The 17,139-nt window shown below is 40.7% G+C and overlaps 1 protein-coding gene across 2 annotated transcripts in view; it reads right to left on the bottom strand.

Moving 5' to 3' along the window:
* The window catches only part of STARD3NL (STARD3 N-terminal like), a 41,052-nt gene extending 24,589 nt beyond the window's left edge, over positions 1-16,463 (bottom strand). For both annotated transcript variants that reach the window (XM_031679795.2, XM_072965231.1), the window contains exon 1: positions 16,253-16,463. The gene's annotated coding sequence lies outside the window, so the exon portion shown is untranslated. The remainder of the gene's footprint in view (positions 1-16,252) is intronic.
* Positions 16,464-17,139: the final 676 nt, after the last annotated feature.

The raw sequence follows: 17,139 nt of genomic DNA, 5'->3' as shown, positions 1-17,139 counted from the left end.
TGCCTAAGAAGACCTGGAAATTCTACATGTCAGATTCAACTGATTATTCAGGTGTTCATAAAATAAAAACTTCTGCTTAGTGTTTGCTTAAACGAGCTGCTTATTAAAACCTCCTAAAGTTGGTTTATAGTAAAGATGCTCTAAACAACAAAACAAAGTATGAATCACTGTCTTGTACTTCTTGTTACTGATGCTACAGGTATGTTGATTTTACTCTGGAAGGAAAGACCTGGCAGAACTCCAATGAAAGTGGCTTTAGAAAGACTGGCAGCGGGCAGGGTTAGGGAGTTGATGCATTTGTGTAACATGCTAGCTTCCTGGGCTGGAGAACTAGCACGATGAAGCACTACAGGAAGTTTAATAAAATCAAGATCAAACAAACCGGTCTTTGGCAAATGTCCATCACCATTATGTTCACATTTCAAAAAAGGTCTTTATTTTGTGTTGTGCGTATCCTGTACAGCAAGGTTGGTTCTTCGTAACAGCGGATGAAATGATTCCCCTTTTTTAAAGTGCCCTCTCTCCCTCCCCACCCCGCGCCCCTGTCCTTGGAATGTTTTGTATCAGCAATCATTCTGAACTGTACATAATTTATCTTGCAAGAGGCAAAGGGCAAGTTTTGGATTTTGCTTCTTCAAAGTTTGTTTTTAAACGACAAATAAAAAAAGAACATTGAAAAAAACTGTCTTGGCTGTCTTTATGCCTTATATACTCCAAGTTAAATACCATGTCTAGAAAAGCATTTCTAAAATCTGGACTATTGGATTAAATTTCAAAACTCCCACACATCACATCCAAATTAGTAGTTGCAGCAGTAGGAAATTACTGAACAGAGAGGTGTAGAAAATAAAGTTATTTCAAAGTAATAAACGAAAAATTCTAAAAGCATCTAAATGAAATCACCCAACCAATTGTTTGGTATTACTTTAAAGAAAAAGAATCTTTCCTGAATCAAAAAGTCAAATTTTGCCAGCAGACTGTTATTAATTTTCCAACTGAAAATGAGTAAAAACGTTTAGAAAAAGAAAAACAAAAAAAAGATCTATGTGCATGTCTGAAATTCTGCTAGGCTTTTTATAGATTTGCCTGTATCGTCGGGGCTTCATCAGGGGGAGAGAAGGAAAGAATTTTGAAATGATTAAAATAATGCTGCCCTCTGAAAGTTAAACTACAAAATCAACACATGATGAATCAGAGTTGATGTGCCCTGTCCTTAAAGAAGCAAAAACAGTTTGTAGGTCAAGAAATAAGAACAAGTAGACAGGACATATATTCAGGTCTAAAGAGGTGAAGATGGAATGTGCCCATCAGAAAGGGGGTGAGCTAGTCTGGAAAACACAGGAAAAGGAATGTCACAAGTAAATGGCAGCTGTGCCCAGCCTGGCCCTCTTCAAGTGGGGCTGCCTTGTCTGTTAGATTTTAAGCATCTCCAACCCACTGGCCAGATTATTCCTACGATTATTATTCCTATGATTAGTATGATGGCATTAGGGTGACTTTTGTCCCTGAACAATTTAGTAAGTCCCCACCTGCCTCCCACAAACTTTCAGAATTCTGTGCTTCTTGTTAAAATGTCATAGGGAAACAACAGACTGGCTAGGCTGAAATGAGCATTCAGTCCACGTGGCAGTTACGGTGTTCACAGCAGATTCTGAGATGTGAGTTCACCCATATGAGGAAGAGCCACTCTCCACTGGGCTCCGGACACTGAAACTGACCAACCAGGTTTGTTTCTCAGTCCGTAAGAAAGAGGGCTGGACTCAAACCTAATGAAGTCACCAGTGTGATGCCACTGAGAAGCTTTCTGGAAGGTTGATGTCTAGACATTGCCCGATGACACTTTAACAGTATTATCCTACAAAACTGCCCTTTAGGAACTTCTAAAGATATCACCCAGAGGCCATGTTAGTATGGTTAGCCATAATAAAATATTAGCATGTTCTCTATTAGAGTATACAAGTGCTAACATTTCAAAAGAGACATATAAAAGTGGTATTCTTCCAATATCTCTTTATAAACTGCCAAGTTATTATCAATAATTTTCCTTAAGTAGAATGACTAAGTGGATCACAGTTTCCAAGCTCAGAACAAAGCTATGATAATTGAACTTGACTATGCAATGGTGATACAACATCTGCTTAAGTCTTTGGGTATGATTTTGAATTCACACTCAGTAAAAAGCAGGGGAGGGTACGTAGTTCAGCAAAGCTTTTTAATACATACACAAAAACTTCAGAAACTCATTAAATAAAGCTAGCATACTTCTAACATTATCTGACCAAGAACACACAACACAAGAATAAAAGAACAAAAAGTATAAACATACCCCATGTACTAACATGCTATTATAATATGTGATGGTGTGTGCCTTATACTAACATAACAACAAAATCAACAGCTTCCTCACACTGAGACTGAGTCCGACACAATGCTGGGTACTTAACACACACTATGTCAGTTAAGCCTCACAACAGCTCCCACAAGTAGGACCCACATATTAGAATGTATTCCTGGAACATCACAAACATAAGTCAAAACCCACATTTAAAAAAAAACCAAACCTAATAGGCAGGCAAATATTTCTGTTTACCCATTAAAATACTTCACTGAATTTCAAATGCAAGCATGAACACAACTTAAAATTCATTTGGACCAAAGGGTTTTGAAATTATGTATGTTTTGACTGGTTTTGAATTTCAGGGCCTGGCATAACTTCAAACTTTATGGGACTCTCCATTTCCACCTAGACCTTCACTGTCTTCCACTTTTCTTCGAATGTAGCTCTCTCAAGTCTCTTATTGTCCAGGCTTGAAAGAAACATAGGGATATATATAAGTGATAATAAGAAAAAAACAGAATAAGCTGAAGGAAAATGGGCAACTGATGATCAGAGTTGGAGATGAGGAATGATTCGCAAACAAACAGGAGAGGAGTGTGTGCCCAATCTTTGGGGGACAAACGTGTAGACAGGGGCCACAATGTTGATTTATCAGTAGAAGCCAGAAATCTGAACTGTCATAGGAAATTTCCCAAATACTAAGCATTAGTTCAATATTTAAAAATAAGAAAGGCACTGATGGTCAAGGAAAACTCATTACCAATAAGCCACCACGTGGCCTGTACTTTCCTAAGCTTTCCTGTAAGAAAAAAACCCATACAAACCAAAAAATATCTACAGATGATAGAGATACCATCAAAATTCAGTTGCAAAAGAATAAAACTATTAACCAGTCATTCAAGTATACGGAGAAAGAAATTTATGCATCAAAATATACTGAAGATTTTATTAAAAAACTAATAAAGCAAAATCATTTGCACGGTTGATAAAGTAGAAGAAATTGTAGGTGCATAACACATGATTGGAGGATGAGGAAGTTCTTTCTAAGAAAATTTAGAATGGGAAACAAAACTAAATATATAAAAATCAAGTTTCTCAAACTTAAGAACATTAGAAGCAAAACTTTAAAAAGTGTTGAAGGACAGGTAATGAAAACCTTAAAACTCAATTAGATAATGGGCAAAGAAAGTGAAGGCACATAAGGAAAAGAAATGCATTAATAAACTAATTTAATTCTCATCCAACACCTGCAAACTTTTTAGAGGAGCAAATGAGATTTATGAGACCATTTATTAAATAGTTTCTGGCACCTTCAGGTAGAGCTCAGACCCCTTAATCTTACCTAACCTAACACATGGCCACTTCTGCCTACTTCTCCAGAACCACTTCAGCACCACAAAAATCACAAGGAGTTCCCTAAAGGAATCACATTCTCAGCTACCTCTCTGCCCGTATTTTCCTCCTGATGTCAAGCACTACTCTCCTTTAACCCTATTGCTCTTACTCATCCCAGCGAGCCTCAGCTCAAGGGTCGCTTTCTCAGGGCAGCTTTAGCCTCCTCCCCCTCTTCCACACCTCTCTGCCCCATCAGTGAACAGTGGACAAAGACGTCTCTACTGACATCTATCATGCTGCCTCAAGACCAGTTTCGCTCTACTTAGAAAAAAAAAAAAAGCTCATTTAGGAGTTGTGATTCACCCATTTACCAGCCCTTCATTTCGTGCAGTTGGGAGTAGAAAGTAATCAAGAGACAGTGGGAATGCATCTAAAGTCGCATCAGAAACATAAAACACTAAGCAAATAAAATATATGCAAGGTCCCACCACTGAAAACTATAAGACATTGCTGAGAGAAATCAAAGAAGATAAAAATAGAGAGATTACAATGTTTATTGACTGGAAAAATCCACATTGTTAAGAGTTCAATTCTCCCCAAACTGATCTATAGATTCAACTCAATCCCAATCATAACCTCATCAAGCTTGTATATGGAAATGCCAAAGGAATAAGAATATCTCAAGTAATCTTGAAAATGAACATAAACTGGAAGACCCACTACTTAAAGACAGTGTGGCACCAGCATAAGGATCAACAAATAGAGATCAATGGAACATAAGGAGAGTCTAGAAACAGATCTGCCCTTACATGATCATTTGACTTTGGACAAAGATGTCCAAACAATCCAAAGGGAAAATAAAGAATGACGCTGGGACAACTAGATATCACAAGTGAAAAGAAAAACAAAAATCAACCTCAAACCCTAATTCACACCAAGCAAACAATTATTCAAAATGGATCACAGACCTAAACATAAGAACTGAAAGTATAAAGCTGTTATAAGAATGTGCAGCAGAATATTTTAAAAACCTTTTTGTAGGCAAAGAGTTCTTAAAAGAAGGCACAAAAAGCCATAATCATTAAAAAAAATTGTGTAGGCTGTCACGAGGGGCTCTCATCAGTCAGTTTGGAACAACTTGAACATAAAAATAAATAATGACTGTCATATTGGAACTTATGTAGGAAAAATCAGTAAGTTCCATGAGCCCATGGTAATACTGTAAAAAAAAAGGGAGATAAGGTAGGAGTTTTCCTTTATAGAAAAAAAAAGTTAGATAAAAAATGTAGAACAATGAAGTTAGAAAAATCAACAGTTTGTAACCCCCAGTTGGAGTAATTGATTCTGGCAAATTGATGGATGCTAAAAATTATTAAAGGGGATGTTCACAGTCTCAACGTGTTACTCTTCAGATTATTTAATAATTTCACTGGCAGTAACAGAGAGATCTGGCAGTCACCACCCACACCAAGTAATCAAATAGCATTACCAATAGGAGAACAAGTTGACATTATGATACAGTCAGGAGTACGTAACATCAGTTACGACATACCAGTGCCAAAAATGTTTAGCCTGAATTCAGTCTTAAGGAAACAGTCAAACGCAGTTGTGGAACATTCTACAAGACAGCTATCCTGGAATCTTGAGAGAAGTCAATGTGGTGAAAAACAAAACAAGAACAAAAGGTAGGAAAGTGATGTGAAGACTTAAAAAAGCATAAAGAGCCACAGGCATCACATGCAATGCACAAGCTTAGACTGAGTCCTGAATTCAAACAAAAACAAAAACAAAACCCCAAAGATACAGCCACAAAAGACAACTGGAAAATTGATTACAGTTTAGTATTCTGGTCATGTTGGAGAATGTCTTTATTTTTAGGAGATGCATGATGAAGTACTGAGCGGTCGGTCAGGAGGTACACAACTTAATCCCCGATTAGTTCAGAAAAAAAAAAAAGAACATAAGGATGTTTGGGGATAGAGTTGCTCTGTTTACCTATCAACCATCCGCCCATCTAGTACATGTAAACATATATACACAATACAGATAAATATATTTAAGCAAAATATGTATATAGTATACATATGCATACATAGTGTGTGTATGCATGTATATAGGTATATAATATATATGTATCAAAGAGAACAAAGGACAGTTTTCAAAGCAAAAAATCATTAAATTAACTTTACTGTAGGTATGAGCTGCCTTTAAGAGCAGAATAAGGAACTGGAATTATCCTAGAAAACCTCTCAGATCATAATATAAAATAGAATGTAGATGGATTTTGCACACATTCTTTTATATAATGATTCTCATTGAGACACAATGATAGAGCAAGTGAAAACCTTTATAAGATTTCTGGCCATCCAATTCATTCTGCTCCGAATAAAACTATCAAATTACCTAGATGCGAGTGGAGATTGAAGACTTCTAAAGTGCTCGTGACTGCAGATAGGAGTCATTCTGTCTGAATTTTGAGCCAGGATCAAATACCTAATAATTATTTTGATGTTGTTGACGTCACAAGGCTTGAATGAAGTGACAGAGGGCAGTCCAGCAAGAATTACAACCGACAATTTTGCCAAAGATATACCACATCTACCACATTTACTTCACACGTAGGTTCTCCTCTGAGCACTGGAGCTGTGGCAATGAATAAAACCAAACAAAATTTCCTCCCTTCATGGAGCTTACCTTCTACAGTCTGGGGACAGAGGACAAACAAAGCAGCATTGTAATTTTAAACTGCTTGGTCAGGATGACCTCACTGAGGCCAAGTAAGGGCGGAGTAAAGAAGAAAGGTGGAGATAAGGAAGAAATGCCACGTCAGCATCAGAAGGAAGAACCCTGCAGGCAGAGGTAAGAGTAAGGGCGAGGCTCTGAGGAGGGTGGGGCTGTCCAGGTAGGAAGTCAGCCCTGTCATCAGCTTTCAGTTTTGCAGCAGCCAAGGGACAGAGGGCAGAGTGGCAGGAGATGCTAACGGAGAAGTCAACAACTTGTCGGGGTCTGGTGGGACCTTCCGGGCCACTGGAAAGACTGAATGAGATGGGAAGACATCGGAAGCTTTTTGTTATTGTTGTTGTTGTTGTTTTAATATTTTGTTTTGTTTTGTTTTTTGGTGGGGGGAGGTAATTAGGTTTTTAAAAAATTTTTTATCTATTTATTTTTTAATTTAGAGGAGGTACCAGGGATTACACCCAGGGACCTTGTGCTTGCTAAGCAGGCACTCTACTGCTTGAGCTATACCCTCCTTGCCGGAAGCTTTTCAGTTGGTGACAAGCATGATGCAGCTTAAGCTTTATTGGGTCCTCTGGCTGAGAGAAGCTGAAGTGAGAAGACCACGTGGGGGACTACGGCAATCAGTCAAGACAGAGAGGATATACTGACCTAGCAGACTAGGGTGGTAGCGGAGACGGTGAGAACTGGTTGATTCTAAATACAGAGCCAAAAGCATCAGGAGATGGGTTGGGCAAGGACACAGGACACAGGGAGCGCTAGCTGCCTGAGGAAACGGAAGGATGGAGCTGCTGCTTACTGACATGGAGAAACAAGAGGAGGGACGATGTTGAGGGGGAACACCGGTTCAGTATGACACATCAAGCAGGAGAGGCTTTTCAACATCCAAGTAGAGATAAAGTAAGTGGTTGGATAGGAGTCAGGAGTTCAGAGGAGAGGTCTGAGCTAGAAAAAGAAATGTGGGAGTTAACAGCATATAGATGGAAGTTACAGCCATGCGACGGAAGAGAAGTTAGAATGCTCTCCCTTCTCTCCATAAAAGATGAAAAAAAAGTGCATTTATTCATAGAACAGAAAATAATTATGAGGTGGGCCTTATTAACATTCACTAAGAGTTCCATTTTATTAATTAATAAGCATTGAACACCTACAAAATGTAAAACTCCAAGCATTTAAAAGGATTCAAAAGGTAATGCAGGAATTCCCCTGCTCTCAGCAGAACTTCCAACCAGTCAAGGAGGCAGATGTACTAATAAGACAAGGGGGTGACTGAAGAGAAGGGAAGGAAATCAAGTGTGTACTCCTGACAATAACCATGCCACTGGGATGACGCTTGGTCCAGGGGAGGCTGGGCTAGCTGCATGGAGGAAGGACATCTGACAATGTATATTTGTTCTCCCACATATCACAGGTTGGGAAAATGACAGCATGCCTCGAGTGGCCAAAGTCATGCTGGGCAGTACACGTTGCTAGGTCACCACCCTGCAAGGGTCAACAACTTGGTAGCCAGTTATGTCATCAGCACTGGCTGAGTCAGATGGCTAGTATGCTATAGCTACATCACATCACTTCTTCAAAGTCCGTCTCAACATGGCCTCTGACAAACAAGAATATTCTTTTATTTGTCTTTCATCTTTTTTGGAAGCTGCTATCAGGTGGCCCAGAATAACTGGAACAACAGAGTCGTTACAGCTACCTTCCTCCAGCTTCTACTGTCCCTCTCCAACCTGACTCTCCTCCTAGTAGCTTTCTCCCGGTGCTCAAATGGACTTTGCAGCTTCTTCCCCTTTCTGAGCTTCAGTTCTAACTCCTACACCCAAAGACTTCCTCCACACTCTACCTAGAAACTCCTTTGTTTTAATCTTCCTAATCGTAGACGCTACACATAACTCCATTTTCCTTCATGAGTCAAAGTCATTTCCACAAGTTTAAAAGATTGCTGATTTTTTTGGTTGCTGACTGCCCATTATTTTCCAGAACTTTTTCTTGTTCCCATAGAACTAAATCTACTTTGAACTTTCCTAAAAAAAAATCACAAGAGATCAGTTACAGAATACCTAATGGTTATTATGGAGTTACCAGTATTTTTCCCAATTTTGACCTCATTATTACTGTCAACTAGTCAACCATCCGCAGACAGTAATTTAGAGGAACCATGGTGCTCTTTGGTGCATACATTCTCATGAATATTTAAAACTTCCTCTTAGAGATGTGTTGCCAGCTTTAGCAATGATGGAATCAACAGTCATATTACTATCTAAACAGATGAAATTCCCTCAATTAAGAAACTCGAAATACATTCCACTGCATATGAGGACATCTCTGCACTACGTAATGCTGCTTCTTCAGTACTTACTGCAAGCAATTTTCAAACAAATGTTTTCAGTTCTCAGGATGGAACTGATGATCTTATTGATCTAGGTCTGGAAATCAATAACATCTCAAGGCAGTGAGCTCACTGCTCTCCTAGGAATCATAGGAAGGTGGCTACAAGTGTACACTTGTTTCAGTAACTACCTTTCTTCATCGCAAAGACTAGAATTAAGAATGTGTTCATCACACATCCTTCACAGGCCTCCCCAGACCTATCTTTCTCCATGCAGAGAAAACAGAAGCTAAATTTCCAAGTCGCTAGCTGACGAGGAGACAGCAAAGCCCAGGTGGATATTTGGAGGCAAAATAAGTTTCTTTTTATTCAACACAAGAGTCCTTCTCTGAAAGGATAAGGGTTCCTGCAAGTGTCACCCTAGGTGACAGAGCCATCCTTTACTCACTGCCCCTGGAGTGGCTCTACAGCTGGAAGAGGTGGCACACTAATAGCAACACTGGGGAAGACATAACATGAATGGTCCCTGGAGTCACCCAAGGCCAGCTTCCTATTTCACAAACTAGAGCAAGTGAATAAAAGGGAATGTCATTCACAAGTTTGCCCAGGAGTACCTACCAACAGGCACAAGTTACAAGTTATCTCCCATACACTGACACACAAGGATGGACAGATCCCAAGGGCCATGCATAGTCAGCATGAGAGCAGGAGGTCGCTTTCCACACCCAGAGCAGCGGCACAATGGCTCACAAGCTCAATTAAAGAAGCAAGGGTCCTGAGCATAAGGAAAACACCGCAAAGGCCGGCAGAAGTCCATCTGCTGCTAAAACACAGGCAGAGAGTCTGGTCTTTACCTACAGAGTTAAACTGGACTCAGCTGCTGGCTGTCAAAAGTGAGGTATGAATGTCAAATGCTAGGCAGGGTGTGGAGAAAAGGGAACCCTCCTACACTGTTGCTGGGAATGTAGTTTGGTGTAGCCATTATGAAAACAGTACAGAGATTCCCTAAACACTGAAAACAGAGCTATCATATGACCCAGCAATCCCACTCTTGGGCATATATCTAGAGGGAACCTTAATTCAAAAAGATACGTGCACTCTAATGTTCATAGCAGCACTATATGCAATAGCCAAGGTATGGAAGCAACCTAAACGCCCATTGACAGATGACTGGATAAAGAAGATGTGGTATATATACATAATAGAATATTACTCAGCCATAAAAAATAATAAAATGCCATTTGCAGCAACATGGATGGATCTAGAGATGATCATAGTAAGTGAAGTCAGTCAGACAGAGAAAGACAAATGTTATATCATTTACAGGAGGAATCTTAAAAATACACAAATGAACTTATTTACAAAACAGACACAGATTCACAGACACAGAAAACAAACTTATGGTTTCCAAAGGGGAAAGGAGGTAGGATAAATTGGGAGTTCAGGATTAGCGGATACAAATTTCTATATACAAAACAGACAAACAACGAGGTCCTAAGTATACAGCACAGGGAACTATATTTAATAGCTTGTAATAACCTATAATGAAAAAGAATCTGAAAAAGAATCTATATATATGACTGAATAACTATGCTGTACACCAGAAACTAACACATTGTAAATCAACTATACTTCAATTAAAATAAAAAAGGGGAGGTATGGCTGTGGTTTGCTTCTCCAAGATACAGTCATTGAATTCTACAATTTATGTTTTCTCAATGTCATATAAGATATGATTTTAACACCTCGTCAAGCAGAGGTCATGAAAGAAACAGTTATGAACAATGCTGCTGAAGGTAATTTCCAACTGAGTCTGACCCGAGCAGCAGAGCATTGCCATTTCAAAATGTGATGGGTGGCCAGCTTTAATTCTTGCACTTTTTGGCTTAAAACAAAGCAAGACCACAACTTCTTGTTTAGAAGCCCACCCATCCTCATTTCCAGAGCCTTCCAAGAAGGGAAACATTTGCCCTCCTCATTTCCCCTCATCGAATGAATATACAGTTCTCTATAATGTCACGATGCTGCCAAGTTTACACAAAAAAGACTGAAAACTGAGAGCCTGGGGCCAAACCCTGTCCACCTGTAGGTGACGCTGTTTGGCTGAAGGATGTTCTATAAACACTGAATTAAATGCCAATACTGAAAGATAAGAATTTTTCACACAAGTAAAATCCAGATTTCTAGCTTCTCTTGAAAAACAGGCAATTCTGGCAATATTCACTCAGCCACCTCTCTTATGGCCCTGCCTGGTCCCGCTGGCACCTGTTCTGTCTCTGGTTAACAGGGGACTTTGGCTCCCTAACAGTTGGTGCCGGGTCTGAGCTGGCTGCACCGGGCCAGTGTTCACAAAGAGCACTGCCTGGTTTCACATCCAGTATGACTGTTTGCTGGTCATGTAACCTCAGACAAGTTACTTAACCTCTCCATGCCGCAGCTTCTCATTCTGTAAAATGAAGGCAATAATATGACCCACGTGTCGTGAGCAATAAATCCGTTTATATAAAGCAGTGGCTCTCAAGGTGTCCAGCCTGTGGAGGGGAAGGATCCCACCCACGACTCCCCTCAGGACATCTGTCAATGTCTGGAGACATTTTTGGTTCTCACAACGAGGGGAGGCGTCCCTGGCATCTTTTAAACACCCAACAACGCACAGGACAGCCTCCACCAACCCAAAGCGTCAACAGTGCTGAGGATGAGAGATCCTGATGTAAACATTTAAAACAGCAGCTGACACGGAAGAAGCCCCTCTAAGTGTCACTTATTATCAACAATAACAAAAGCAAGTCCTGGCTGGTGCTCCCACCTAAGCTGGAAAAACTGTGAATTTCTCCAGAGCTCCACGTGTTACCTTAGAAGAACTGAACATACCTTACAAATACGAAAGTGGACTTGAAACCTCCCTGGCTCTATATTATTAATTCAGCAAATGATTAATTAATTAAAGAAAGAATTATGAGAATCTATTTTCCTGAAAGAAAAAGCAAACAAGAACATGCTCTAGTGAGCAACAACACACAGTATCTGAAAAGTATCCCATCCCAGAAAAGGTGGGTCATGGAAAACTGTGCTGACTGCAACTTAGAAGGCATTCAAGCAAATTCCTCCAAACTCCAAGCTTAATACAGAGGATGCCCACCAGGCCCATGGTATTTTTTGGAAAACTGTGATGAGAGGGAAAGTAGACGAGAGAGGTTTTAAACTAAAGAGTGTACCAAACCCAATACCAGCCAGTGCTTATCCAGGAAGAACCCATAGGTTTAAACAGCTCAGCCAGGGATCCTTGGGAAGAGGTCCTGCTTTGACCTTGAGTCATAACAAGAGGTATCTTCCAGATCCAGGTCAACTCACTAGCAAAGCAAGTGAAACAATCCAGAAAGGCCTCAGCTGTGCTGATACACTTAAGAGGCCACCAGGAGATCTGATGTAGGACAGTGGGGCACAAGCCCCCACTGCCGTGAACCAGGAGTGCTGACTGGGCTCCTCAGCCCAGCACTGCAGGGTCCCTGGCTAGTCCTCTGGGCCTCAGTTTTCTCACCTTCACTATTAAAAAGTGGAACTGCTATATTTTTTCCCTGAAACCATAAATGCAGAGAACTCTGATTTTTATTTGCGGCAGTGCACCTTCAATATTTACTACCCAAAGACTTGAGCACCTCTCAAGAGACCCCTTGGTAATTGTAGAAGGCAGACCCTTAACTGAAACAGGAAAGAGGTTCTGTTGAATCCAAGCAAGAAAAGCATAACAATGCTTCTTGCAAAGATGAGGTAATAAACACTCCATAAATCCAAAGAGCTAAACTAAAGGGTTCGACAATCTACAAAAGACTTTGTATGTATAACACAAATTGTTAAGTCTCTTTTAAGCCCAAGTCAACATATATTTGAACAGTCAGGTACAAAACAGTGCTTTACCAATGATATCAAGATTGATAAACTGCATCACAGAGAAAGACTACCAAGAGAGAAGGCTTCCATTAAAGAGACACAAAAAATATCTCATTAAGAAAGCAGCACAGATGGATACAGAGGGACAGGTAGAACTTTGGCTGGATTTGTCCACCTAGAAGGCATTCCAGGTTGCAGGCAGAGCACAAGCAGTTACAGTTAAGCTGGAAAGGCCAGAAGTCCAGTTTCAGGCACTGGGTTCACAGTGGAAGGACAGTGCAACTATTTGAGACCAAATCATAACAGCCTAGATCTTCAGAAAGTGGGTATCAGTTGCATAAATAATCTTAAAGGATAGAGATATCCAGTCAAAATACCCAGTAGATGGTGTGAAAAGCAAAAGCAATCTTTTGCTTAAATTTAAATATCTTCCAACATTTAAGAAAGACAGTGCTACTAATTCCATGAACACTATTCTAATTTGACTAAAAGACCACCTCCATTAAGTCATAGGAGAGTCAAAAAGCCACCAGAAAGTAAATTTAACTATTTGTTAATTTGCTATTATTCATCAACCATATCCCAATCATAATAACATAAGTGAACCTTAGAAATTAAGAATGGGTATTCTTAAATTGTATGAACGCAGTAAACCATTTTCAACCATATAATTTACCAACTGATTTTTACTCATTAAAATCATAATACATTCCTAAGAGAAGTTGTATTCCTGAGATGACCCAATGGCTTCCTCAATTATAGGAAGAAACTCCACGTGCCAACAGAAACTATGTGCCAGCATCGTGTAAAGCTGGGTTTAGCTGGAAAAACAATAAATTTTAAACTCCCTTACAAATATTTATGAAACTAAAACTTAAATTTTAAACTCATTTTGAAACCACTTTTTACTAAGAAAATCAAGATACATTCAGAAAGTTTATACCTGCTCACCGCTGAAAAAGAGAAGTAAAATAAAGCAAGGGTTATTTTCGCCCAAGAAGTAGCACTGTTTTACCTTTTTAAAATTACCTTCTATGAGTTTCAAAACATCATGAATTTAGGGACTATAAATTACCTTGTATGAGTTTATGGTCAGTAACTTCATGATGTTGAGATACTGTATTTTTATACACACAGAAGCCCCTTATGATGGAATTGTCATGTGGCAAGTATAGCAGTAAAAACATTAGGATGATATTTAGTGGGGTGAGAATTTGGTGCCATTTGTCTTGAAAAGCAATGAATATCTACAGGCCTCCAGTCTCACCGTTAAACTAAGAGAATCGAATCTAAAATGCTATTTCATAAAATATTAATTTCACACAATAGAGATTTGTAGTTGTTGTCGTGTACCCAGGCAGTGAGGTGTTTAGGCTTTGGGGGCAGGCTAACTGGAGTGTTCAAAGCTGGGCTCCCTCAGGACCAGCTGGGTGGCCTTAAGTGGAAGTTTCCTCTTCCATCAAGAAGGATTAACATCTACCTTTGCAACGGGTTAGAAGGAACAGAATGTATACAACACACATGGTACAGGCAGGCACTAAATAAAGGCAGACATGAAGTCGCTGGTCAGTAATAAAACTTCTAATGGAAAACAGGAATCCACTTGACATGCAGCTTCCACGGACTCTGCTTGGAGAAGAGAAGGGGCTTATGGCCTGCACATAAATACTGGACAGGACTCAAGGTTGAGAGTAGGAAGGATAAAAGCAGGGAGAGGAAGATGAGCTTAGATAAGCTTAGAGTCCTGCACATAGTGAACAGGAAACAAACTGCATGGAACACAGTGCTGGAGGGAAGAAGATATGTTTCCATTGAGAAGGAGGATCACTGGTTAAAAAAAAAGATTTACTACAATGATTTCATAACCAATATAAAGCAGAGAGCTGATTAGCACCTATGAATGTCAAGAAAAAAAAAGAAGAGAGTTTTGACAATATATAAATCCTATTTCCTTTGCCTGTCTGTAATTCCTACATGGGTTCAGACAGTCCCACCTCCTGCCTGCTTCTCCAGGGTCATCTCCTCCCACTGTCCCCCCAACCTCACTCTCCCCTGTGTTCACTCGGCTCCTGTTCTATCCATGGAACATGCCAAGCTCATTTCTCCTTTAGTTCCTTTGCGTCGTTACTTCTGCTTGGAAACTTCCAGCAGATCTTCCCATGGCTGACTCATTCTAAATATTCAGGTCTCCTCCAAACTTCCTCAAGGAAATCTTCCTTGATCACCTATATCTATTCCCCCCAAATCCTAGTCACACTCCAGCCCTTTGCCCTCTAATATTTTTTCTAGCATTTATCATTATCTAAAACTGTCATTTTTATTTTACATATTTATAGTAAATATCTCCACCAAAATGGAAGGTCTTTGAGGGAGGGAACCTTATCTGAATTTTCCAGTATTTGATCCCCAACACCCAAAACAAAGCATGGCACAGATGAGGCATTCATCAGATAAATCTGTCCAAAGAATAAATTCAAATGATAATAACCATCCTCTGTGAACATAAGCAAGGAAAAGTCCCCTGAACTGGCTTTAATTTCATTTCTTTAGTGCAATTTTATGCAATAATGAGGTCTTAAAAGGTCAATGCTTGAGACAGCAAGATTCAAAGAGAATGAATTCTTCATGACAATATAAAATATTATATAAGGATTCATATCTTGTACAGCTCATATTTTCACTTTATGAGCATGAAATTATGCCCCAACATATTAAGCCCATAAATAAAGCAATGGTACCATAAGATGTTTTGTTTAGTGAGGATGTATAGGAAGACAGTATATAGATGGAAATTCTCTTTCACAACCCTTCTCAACAAAGAATTCTGAGAAACAAACTAAAGTAATTCCGGTGTATTTGAGAGATTCGACCTGTTACTTTATTACCTTGCTAAACTTATCCAAACTATTATTACTGAGTCAAGTGATGAATTCAGTGATTCCATCTGTGAAACAGAAGACAAATGACATGGTGAATAATTGGCATATTAAGAGAATGATAAGAAAAGTTCCACAATGTTAACTCATGTTTGACCTAAGGGAGGAGGGGGATCTCTTTCTAATCCTAAATCAAAACTAACCAGGCTATTGAGATTTCAAATTATGGCCACATACCCATGAGCAGGCAAAAGCAGTGAACTGAAACCACAGCCAGAACGTTCGTGACTTGTGCTTTAATTTTTAAATTTTGTTTTGAACAGTTTTTCTCGATGAATAAAGAGGCCAGTAACCCACCTCGTCTGTATAATTCACGCATCACCCCGTCAGCATTCTTGGTCACTCTGGAGGGCCCACGGGGCCAGCACCGGGCTGGACCCCACCGAGGACACTTCGGGGTCCGCAGGGAGAAGGGATGGAGACCTTGCTACCTACATCCATCCCCTAACCCCCAGCTCAAGCCCTGGATGAAAGGGGCTCCGCAATCTGCAACTTCACTTTTGTATCCTTTATAAACACAGCCTACCTAGCCCCTCCTCCTCCCCGGAGGACTGCGAGGGCTTAACAAACAGAACCGGACGCTAGGCTCAGGCCTCCGTTCGCGGGTCCACAGTGAGCCCCGGGCAAGTCATCTGATCCCGGATGACTCAGTTTTTCAATCTGTCAAATAGGGTGACGAGAAACCCAGCCTACCTCATCGGAGGGTTCCGGGCCGGCCGCCGCAGGCTGCCCCGGCGACAGCGGATCTGTGGCTGCGCCCACGGGAGTCGTAGCGGGCGGAGGGGCGGGGCTTGGCGGGGCGGGACCGGAGATCCAGCCCTGCAGGCGACGCGCAGCCCACCACCCGGACTGACGCCCCCGGACCTCCTCGAGTACCCTGCCCGTGACGTCAGCACGCTGACGTCGACGCACAGGGGCCGCATCTCGCCGGAGGGACCGAAGACCGGGCCAGGGCACGCCCCCTTGGCCTAGCCAGCGATTGGTAGATGAGTCTGTCAATCATCTACTGCCCAGTAAGCATCGCGGGTAGGAGGGAGAGGGCGGGCCAGCCTGCGCTGAGGGGAGAGTGGAAATCTAGAGCTCCGGCTTCGAGCGCGTAGAGCTGGTTGGATTTGCGTGAATCCGGTACCACATAGTTTTATTAGGCGTCGCTCCCCCTCCTCGTTGATTCTGCTTCCGCCTTCAGTCTCTTGGGGATTTAGGCTCCAGCTCTGGAAAATAATCATGGGACTGGATTTCAGGGTCCCTGGGCGCCTCGCACTGAGCTCTCCGGGAATGAAGAAGTAGGACAATTTCTCTGTTCAAGCGTCACCTCAGCTTCGAATTCTCTTCAAGCCCCTCAGACTTAGGATACCTTTTCTCTGTGCTCCTATCACGTAACTAACACCTCTGTCTTAATAGTAGCCACGTTGAATTATATTTGTATATATTTTACCTCAAAATTGGGCATCTTTTAATTATCGTTTTAATTCAAATTATCTTTATATTTTCAATTAAACTTTTTTCCTAAAAGGTGCTACAGTTACATCGTTCACGTATTTGAAGGAATAGAGGGTTACACAGTAATAATTCTTTCGCTT

This window comes from Vicugna pacos, chromosome 7 (assembly GCF_048564905.1).
Source record: "Vicugna pacos chromosome 7, VicPac4, whole genome shotgun sequence".
NCBI classification, from domain to species: Eukaryota; Metazoa; Chordata; class Mammalia; order Artiodactyla; family Camelidae; genus Vicugna; species Vicugna pacos.
Note: the sequence above shows the minus strand (reverse complement) of the source record. Positions and strands in the feature narration are given on the sequence as shown.